We start from the raw sequence: 9442 nt of genomic DNA, 5'->3' as shown, positions 1-9442 counted from the left end.
ATCTCCCCTTGTCCTCCACTTCCCAAAAGTTTCTGCTTTCTGCTGTGATGAGTCCAGAGTGCATATATTTGTGCTGCTTTGCAAGCTGTGCTGATCAGTCAGTCCACACACACACGCAACTGCCCGGCTAGCCACTGCCAACAGAATGAATAAAGCCTCCTTTCTCCGTGTCTTTTCCTCAGAGAAAGGATTAATACGGTCATTTTTTCTCCTCTACCAACTCCTGATTTTCATTAAACTTCTCAGAGAGGAAGATTTTTGAGACCTCTATCCCGAAGGCATTGTCAGATGTGGTTGAAATTGGCTGGCAGGTTCAAGATCATTAGGGTCAGGACTGACAGACAGGCTGGTAGCATGATTGCATTATTTTTTTCCTTAGAAACCACGCTAAAAAAGTGGGTTTGACATTGTAATTGATACAGGAGGTTGTGAGCAAAATAAGCTATACTGACAAAAGTACCTTTAATTTAATACTGATTTGTCTGCAGTAAGATTTCTGCAGTACTGAATTTCCTTAAAGGATCATGCCCTTGGTACCAATAAAAATGCACTCCTGGCCTAATTTTGATTAGCAGTAAAAAATGTCTGCCCAGCAGCAACAATCCACACTGCAGAAAACAAATAAGGGCAAGGAGTCTTCACATACTTCTTGCTAGAAGAACAAGAAAAAGCTTATGCAATTTATGATCATTAATACACACTGATAAGTTTATAAATAGAGAAAAAGAAACCATTTATGCTATTCATTTTTGTTAATATGTAATAATTAGTTTAGGCTGCTGGCTCTGTTCTATTCAGTGGCTAGATTAATGAATCTGTTGTGGCTGTCACAGAATGTCTCTGGCTTTTCCATAGAAGACATCCTCCTGCTCCAAGAGCAGCCTTTAAAATAATAGTAAACAAAGATAGGAACCTCCCACAATCTAAAGAGGAGTGTGTAGCTCTCATTTTGCAGCCAATATCTCCTTGTTACTTTTCCACAGCAATGGGATATTTGCCCAGAGAAGTTGTGGATGCCCCATCTCTGGGTGTGTTCAAGACTATGTTGGATAAGGCAACCTGATCTAGTGGGCGGCGTCCCTGCCCATGGCGGGGGGGGATGGAACTAGATGATCTTTAAGGTCTCTTCCAACCCAAGCCATTCTCTGGTTCTGTGATCAAATGATTTACTGAGTAACTTTAATCCCAATCTGGCAACAATTTACAGTTTCCCTTGGAAGCTCTTTTCAACTCTGTATAACTCAGTTATTCTTTCATGAAGCATGAAGCCTTTACCTGCTTCACATGGGTGTTGTGAGGCTTCATTAATTAATGCTTGGAGATTCTAAAATAAGAAAGTGCCATATAATTGTAATGTATTCCTTTTATTAATTCCACATAAGCTATTTTGATCAGACTCTCCAGCTGCAGAGCCATCAGATCTCACAGCAGGCAACTATGGAGGTAATTTTTCCTTTACTGAATTGAGACCCCAGGTGTTAATGGTTGACTGTTAATAGGTTTATCCTGTTAAGTAAGGGGAGAAAGAGGGCTTTGCCTGATGTGATACTGGCAAAGAAGGAAAATATCCAAAGCAAATTCAAAACTGTTGAATGTAAGTGATCAATTTATGGCACATGTTGGAATGAGATCCTAGGAAGGGGAGAAGGTTTATAATAGTTCATACAGTCTGAAGGTTTGCAATGAATTTTGAGCTGCACATTGCATACTTTCAATTCACTAAGAAAGAAACCTCTATAAGACCAAGCAATGAAATCTATCCTATTGCTAGTAGAGAAGTTTTGCAAAGTAAATGTTTATAAACCTTTCATATGAAGTTAATGATGCTTATTAAAACATTAAAAGCAGTCATTCACAACTCCTATTTTTAAGAGCAGTTACATTACCACACTCTGCTCTGTGAATTAATGGCAGCTTAGTTACTTATTTGGTTTACAGTAAATGTTGGCCAGATTATATCATTTGCCTTATGAAATATTTAGGCGGTTTTGAAGTTGTAATCATTTTTAAAGTCTGCAGTATCTACAATATCTGTGATAGTGTGAATTTAGTCCTTGAAATAATTCCTAACATTGATATCCCTTTCTATACTCCCAAGAACCTAAGTTTCCTTACAGAATTACATTTATATTACTTTTTTTTCCCCTGCTGAAATATTTCCACTTCTAGGTTTGTGAAACTTGCCATTTTATGGCCAGTCAAACAGGGGTTCAGGGCTGGAAGTAGGGACATGCCATTCATAACTTCAGGGAATGTGCAGCCAGACACATACATGCTTACACAAACTTGATTTGGGTAGGACAACAAGTTATTATGTGACTGGAATTACCATCTGAGTAGAAGAGGTATTAGACTTTTAAACTCCACATTGTTATGATTGTGGAAAATGCTAACAGTTAACGCTAAATACTAACAGTTTCTGGTTACTTTGAAAAAGCATCCCCAATTAAAAACCTCTAGAAAGAAATATTGTGTATGTAGTATGACTACAATTTCACAAAAAACATAAGCTTACTGATATCACTAGGCCTTACATATGGGCCTCAATTTAAACATATGTTGTTTACTGTATAAGAAGAGACTGCTGAATCAGAGATGTAGAAAGTGAACAGATATTTTTGTTTTTTAAAAAGTACTAAAAAAAACTGTTAGTAAACACTTCTGGCAGTGTTTCTTTGTCTCTGATTTTGTTTTCAGTTTGGGGTGGTTTTGAGGGGGGTGGTTCTTGTTCTACACAACACACAGACCATTAGTCCATCCTCTTATCATCCCTACCTTTCATCTACCTTCCCCTCCACTTTCAAAAAAGTATCTTTATACATATATAGATAGCAAAAGCATGGTTGCAGGCCAAAAAAATGTCAAGGGACTCTAGGGCAGAGTTATCAGCTGTAATTATTTCCACTACTAGTAAATAATTAAATGGACTTAAAACTACTAATGTAGTTTAAAATAGCTAATGGCATAGGCAGATAAAACCTTCAGTGCCACCTTTTCCATCTTCTGAAAGGTCTAGTGTGACCAGATTTTTAACAAAACAATTTTAACGTGAGAAGCACAAGAGAGCTCAAGCACTTGAAGAATATTTAAGCAAAATTCAAACTGGCGGAGGAAGTTCAGAGCACTTATGGAAACTAATTGTCCCTGAGCAATTAGTGGCTATTTTTGAGAATTTGTAGAAGACTGGTAAAGAATGGACATAGAATCTGCATTTCAAAAGTAAAAGGTGGAAAAAATGAAGATCTGAGTAATTAGAGACATACACAGTCCCCAGAAATATTCTAGCATTTCTATATTTGTAAAGAGCTGTTACCTTCATGGAAGACAATAATGAGATTAAGGCATAGATAAATATGTTCATGGAAAAGAAATTGTATCAAATCCATTTTCCTTCTTTGTCAGATTGTGATAAGTGATTCAGAGGAAAATGATAGATAGGATACATCTTTCACGAAGTATTTGATTTTCTTATTATTGCTGTCTCAAAGTGCATTGAAAACGATGACTGTAATGGGAATGCAGAACTCTCAAATACTAGGGAATTTAAAATGGATCTCTGCAGTGATCCATTTATTTTAGATGGATTTGTTCTACACTCAGCTTTTTTTTAATCTTCACTAGTATTTTGGACAATGAAATACAGAGTATAGTTGCATCATTTGTGGATGACACCAAAACACAAGGGTTTGGCTGCAAGGACTTTCAAAGGCAGAACTGTAATTCAAACTCATCTTTATGAACTGGAGAACTGGCTTGGTGTTGACAAAAGTAAAATCAATACATGGAGCCAAAAACAGAGCAGTTACAAAATTCAGAATATATTATAGGAGTTATAATGGATCACAGTCTAAGTTATGAGCAAGGAGTGTGATGTTGCAAGAAAAAACAGCTCTTGTTTTGGGGTATACTAGTAGAAATGTAGCAATTGCTTTGTTTAGCACAGCTGAGACTTCAGCTGGTACATAATTCTGGACATCACAGTGTACAAAATATGTACACATTTGGAAAAAACTGGTAAGGGAAGCAGCAACAATGGTAAGAGGTTTAGGAAGCATAGTATGAGTGAAGTTTGAGTAAACACTGCTTAATTATCACAGAGAATAGAAGACTCACAGGAAGTAAAGATCTTCCTAATGTTACCCAGATATTAAATTGAGAATAATTATGCTCAATGTCTAATGAATGATAGCAGAAATAAATTGGCTTGACTTCTGAATACTGGGTGTTCATAAATTGCAACAGATTATGTAACAACATTGTGGTAAACTCCTTAACCAGCACGTTTAAGAACAGTTTAAACATGTTAGGGATGATTTAAGTATTCTTGATTCTTCCTTCGTGCAGGGAGTTTGACTAAGTGCTCTCTTGAGATCCCTTCTAGTCTTATGTTTCTGTGATTTTAATTTACATGGAACTCTCTAAAAAATCTGGGTCAATCTCTTCGTTTTTTATACATCAAATGAAAATGTTAGATACATGAATAACTCCATAAGCTAGGATATAAAACTTTTTTTTTTTTTTTTTTTTTTTAAAGCCATCTTGGGTGCTGGGAAATGCAAAGTTAGTTCATCCTATCTGCTTAATATAAATTGTAGTCAGTTGCCAGTTCTCTCTCATTTGCAATAAATTGTTTTGTCTAATGCTGACTTGAGAGTTTGAGATTTCTTGTTCTAGGTTCTCTAGATCATCTGTGCTTCAAATAAGAAAGTAAAACGGTGGTTATCTTCACATTTGTCACAAAAACAAAACTGTAATTCCTCATTATGCCTTGTATACCTCAGAGTCTAAGTTGCCTGAATTCTTACAGGAGGCTAACTTGACCTGGTTTTCGTGGTTTCCTGTAGATGGAAAGTTTGAAGAAGTTATCAAAGCTGCTTAAAACCCACCACTTTTCTTGTTTTTTGTCCTGTTGTCCACCTCAGTAGGGCTCTTAGATCTACAGTATTTTAGAAAATACTGACACTGGAATTCCTGCTGTTTGTACGAAACAACAGTTTCTTGGGAACATTAAATTTGTCTTTAGACACAGATGAGAAATCACATGCATAGTTTGCAGTTGTCCAGTTTGGGATAGCTTTATTGGAAACCTCATACACAAATTAATCTGTGCATGGGCCCATGCATTTTTTCAAAATTGCCAGCAGGACTGTACAGGTTGACATTTGCATTCAGACTTTCTGCTGGTAGAAACAGTGTGGATTTCACAAGAGGAAAGATTATTTATACTTACCAGGGCCCCAAAAACTTATGGTAATGTTGCTTGCTTTTGTAGGTATATAAATCAAAGGAGGAAAAACAGAATTTAAATCTTTTAAAGCACACAGTGAAATGGTTCAATCTGTATGTATCCTTAGGCTTCATTTTAAAAATTTCTAGTTGGGCTGATTAAAACATGCTAAAAAGCAGCCACTGTGGGGCTTTTTCAAGTCAGTGTGCTTATTAAAACCAGAGAGCATGCGAAACAATGATACAGTTCCTTAACCAATAGTTTATCTTCCATGAAGGAAAATACCATTGTATCAGTCTTTATGAAACCTAATTGCTAGTTGACTGTGATCACATTAACTGCTTTGTGCTCCAAAAGTTACACTTTAAAGATGAATTTCTGGATGCATTAGTAAGCTTAACTTATATCAGAGTCTTGTTGAAGAGGAGTATTTTGTTACTTGTGTTGATCAAACATCATTTTGATTGCTTATACTTAGTATTAGACTTGATTAAATTATACAGAAGTCATCTTCCTGACAACAGCATTTCTTGTTTTTTGTTTTTTGTTTTTTCTCACGCACTCACAAAAAGAAACCCCTGGATCCCAACTGTGCCTGTAATGAAGGTGAATTGTGTTTAATGACTTAAAGAGTGCCATTTTGTGCTTAACAGTTTACGTATTGCAAATTACCCTGTAAATACTCTATTTCTAGATCAAATTAATTGTATAACAAGTTGTGTTGTGAGGCAGTGAATTTTCTTTGCTATTTTAGCTCCCAGAGTCTGGTAGCTTTAAATGGTTTTCTTAAAATCCTTCTCATAAGCTTTATGTTACTACCATATGAGTACTTAAACACAGGTATGGAATTCATTATGGATCTGGATGTTGCCACTTGATGTTTAAAACAATAAGCTGTTATGACATTTAGTGGGCTTTGACTTGCTTGCCTTTGTTAATAAATCAGTGCACTGGAAATTGCATGACTTCACCTTTTATGTCCGTAATTCATTAAATTCAATATAACTGGCCAAGTTAAGCTCACCTGTAATTACTGTGGGCTTACATGGAGTTATCCCTGATTATACTTTGCCTAAATGCAGCTTACTCCTCAAGTGCTGGATCCAAAACATGTCAACTGCATCAGAGTCCAGCATCAGTCAACTTTGAAATGAATATTCAGACATGGGAACAGAGACACCCAAGAAATGTGAAAGGAAGCAGCAGGGAAGGGGAAGTGAGTGGAAAGACAGAAGTTTTGCTTTCTGAGCCCTTGTCCTTTGATCCATCTATCTACCTGCTCCTTCTGTAATGTACTTGTGCATTATATTTGTTCTCATGGTTCCATTGCTTCATTTAAAAACAAATATAATGAAGATTGTGACTAGATAAGCATGAGAGGTCAAAACACAAAGGATCTTTGGGTTTGAAAGTATTGCATAAGCAACTTTATTTACCATTAACTTTGAAACTGTACCACCCCTAATTACAGAAGGTATTTCCTCTTTTTCCATTACCCGAGGGACATTTTCCTGAAAGCTGTTGCTGTCTGCTTCAGAAGAACAAGGACTGAAGGTACGGCTGAAAACACTGTTGTGGTACTTAACTGATATTTAAGGAAAAGCTCCAGGCCACTGATTTTGGATCAATATAACACCATCTAGCTCAGTAGTGACTAAAGCCAGTCTTAATGTTCAGCAACAGGGAGGTGAGCCAGATTGATAAAGGACATGAAAATATTCCCAGAAACCTCTGCCATCTCCTACCTTACCAGCAATTGTTGTGTTCAGCTGGTGTTCTGATTTTCACCGGGCTGTTTCTGGCAGTCTCCTATTTATCAAGGGCTGTGTCAAACACAAATCTTAAAGAGTCTGGCTTGAACTGCAGCGTACTAGTCTGCAGGTATATAATGCAGTGCTGAGGTGAACTTCTGATCCCATGAGACTGGAGCTTCCAATAACATCTACCCCAAAAGAACTTGGAACAGGAACACCCTGATTGATATATTGGCAACAGTCTCATATCAGAAAGCAGCTGTACCAGGAGAATAAATGAAGTATGGGCTCAATAGGTAGATTTAAGCGATACAGCAATGATCAAAGGCAGAAAAGGAACAGCTTTTTTTGAATACTTTATGTGTGAACCTGGTAGCTGATCTAAGGGACTTCTGAAAGTAAATGATCTTACAGGGTGTACAAGAAGTCACATCAATTTAGCTTGATTATGCAATATTTTTAAATGTATTTTGGTAATGGAGATCCTTAGCAGTGATTTGAAGTTTCCTTATAGTGAATGGTCTGAAATAAAAGCTGAGGTGCAAGTTAAAAAGACCATTAAATTGTCTGTCACAGAAGTATCAAAAATACTGAAGGCCACTTTACCACTGTAGTCATGTGTATACACAGTAGATTGCACTGATTTACATAAATTGGCTTTTAATTGTTTTTTCTGTTTGTAAAAAATGAGTGACACCACAGTAACATTTGGCCTATTTGAAACTTCGCTTTCAATATTCAGATGGTCACATGGACTTCTTTGCTTACCACCTTCTGCTTTACTCTGTGAAAACAGTGCCTGTGAACTGAGCCATCAAGAAAAAGGAATGAAAAAATTAGTATATACACATCACAAAACAGAAATGTAAAAGTATGATATATTTTATGCTTTACCAATTCTTGTCCCACGTTTGCATCTGCAGAATCTGGTTCATTTCCTCTCATACCAGGGACGTGTTGTAAAACTAAAATCCTTTTTGTCAGTGAGATCTGGATACCAGTGTAATAAGCAACATAGAACATCTCAGGATAAAATTAATAAATCTGTCCTCAGAGCAGGGCTATGCTATGGTAAGGCATGAACCAGATACTGAGCAATATAGACAAGAAAAGAAAAAAAAAAAAAAGGTTGTGTATCTTCTTGTTAAGCAATCATTTTGGTTTATGCACGAAAAGGTACAGGGGTCCAGGAGAAAAATACATACATATATATATATATATATATGTGTGTGCGATCATGTAATTAAAGACTGTATCAAAATGTATATCCACAAGAGGGCCAAAATAAAAAAAGTTGCATAAGCAGATTTAATTCTAAAATTTGATAACTTTAAAGTACTTGCTTTTACAGTCTTCAGCATGCCTTTCTAACATACACTTTTCAGCCTGTGTGCTCATTTCATTGTTTTTACTGCTACCTAAAACTGATCCCATCCCTTCACAAAAATAGGTATCTTCATCAACTACAAAATGGATATTTACGTTGTATAAATAAGAACCACCAACAGAATACAAACAAGAAAGGGTTATAGCAGTGGGGCTGAGCTACAGCTGTATCAAGGTAAAACAGATTGGCTTAATTGCAAGAGCTTTGCATGATGAGGTTCTGATGGGAGAATATCTTATTGCTTAGCCAGATGTTGTGAGTTTACCCTGACTGTGAGAGGGATGACACAGCTCATTTGCTCTTCAGAGCCCTGTAGTATTAGGCAGGGAGATGGAGTACTTTAGTCATCACAACTTTGAAGGTAGGGTATAATCCTAAAAAGATTTTTTAACACAAATGGCAAACTTTGTTAAAATATATAGTTTTAATTGGAAACCACTCTGCTGTAGAAGAAGGTGGAGGGCTGCAAAGACTGTAAGTAATGTGATTTCTGTGTATCTCAACAAACTGTGTCAATTGTTATTTTATTTGGTGCTTTTCTAGTAGGGTTGATGATGTATTTGGTTGTGATAGTTTTTGTAGAATATTTTGTGTTGTTATGTGTGTTTTGTTGGTAGTTTTTTTTTTTTTTAAAGCTTGAAAGAAATTTGGCTGAAACAGATCTGGCTGAAAAAGTAAACTAGAAGGTGGCAGCAAGTCCAAGTCTTCTTATTTCTTCTCTTAAACTGTTGCTTAGCCTTGATGCACTCTGTTGAACAGGCTTTGTTTGCCATCTCTGAGGTGGATATATCTCAGTGGAAACAGATGTGAACCCTTTCTGTGAGAGGTAGAGGGTTCTTGCTTGATTTTTTTATTGAATGTGTTCTTGTGCTCAGTTGAGAGGTTTGTTGACATCAGGAGAAGCACCATGTGCTGTATCAATGTAGGCTGTGTGAAGTAAGTTAGTAGTGCTAACTGTGGGCCAAAAACATATTGTTGACCATAAATCTGCTTAGAACTGGCTAAACTCGTAGTGCTAACTTCAACTTTTTCTTCCTACTGTCTGTGATTTGATAGCTTTCATAATAATGTTAG

The 9442-nt window shown here is 36.4% G+C and overlaps 1 long non-coding RNA gene across 1 annotated transcript in view; it reads left to right on the top strand.

Moving 5' to 3' along the window:
- The first annotated feature begins 8640 nt into the window (after nt 1-8640).
- LOC118169263 overlaps nt 8641-9442 on the top strand; it is a 78269-nt gene continuing 77467 nt past the window's right edge. Inside the window, exon 1 of the long non-coding RNA XR_004751990.1 lies at nt 8641-8729. This is a non-coding gene — a long non-coding RNA (uncharacterized LOC118169263). The remainder of the gene's footprint in view (nt 8730-9442) is intronic.

Source organism: Oxyura jamaicensis, chromosome 6 (genome assembly GCF_011077185.1).
Source record: "Oxyura jamaicensis isolate SHBP4307 breed ruddy duck chromosome 6, BPBGC_Ojam_1.0, whole genome shotgun sequence".
Classification (NCBI taxonomy): domain Eukaryota; kingdom Metazoa; phylum Chordata; class Aves; order Anseriformes; family Anatidae; genus Oxyura; species Oxyura jamaicensis.
This window is presented reverse-complemented; position numbering and strand designations above follow the sequence as displayed.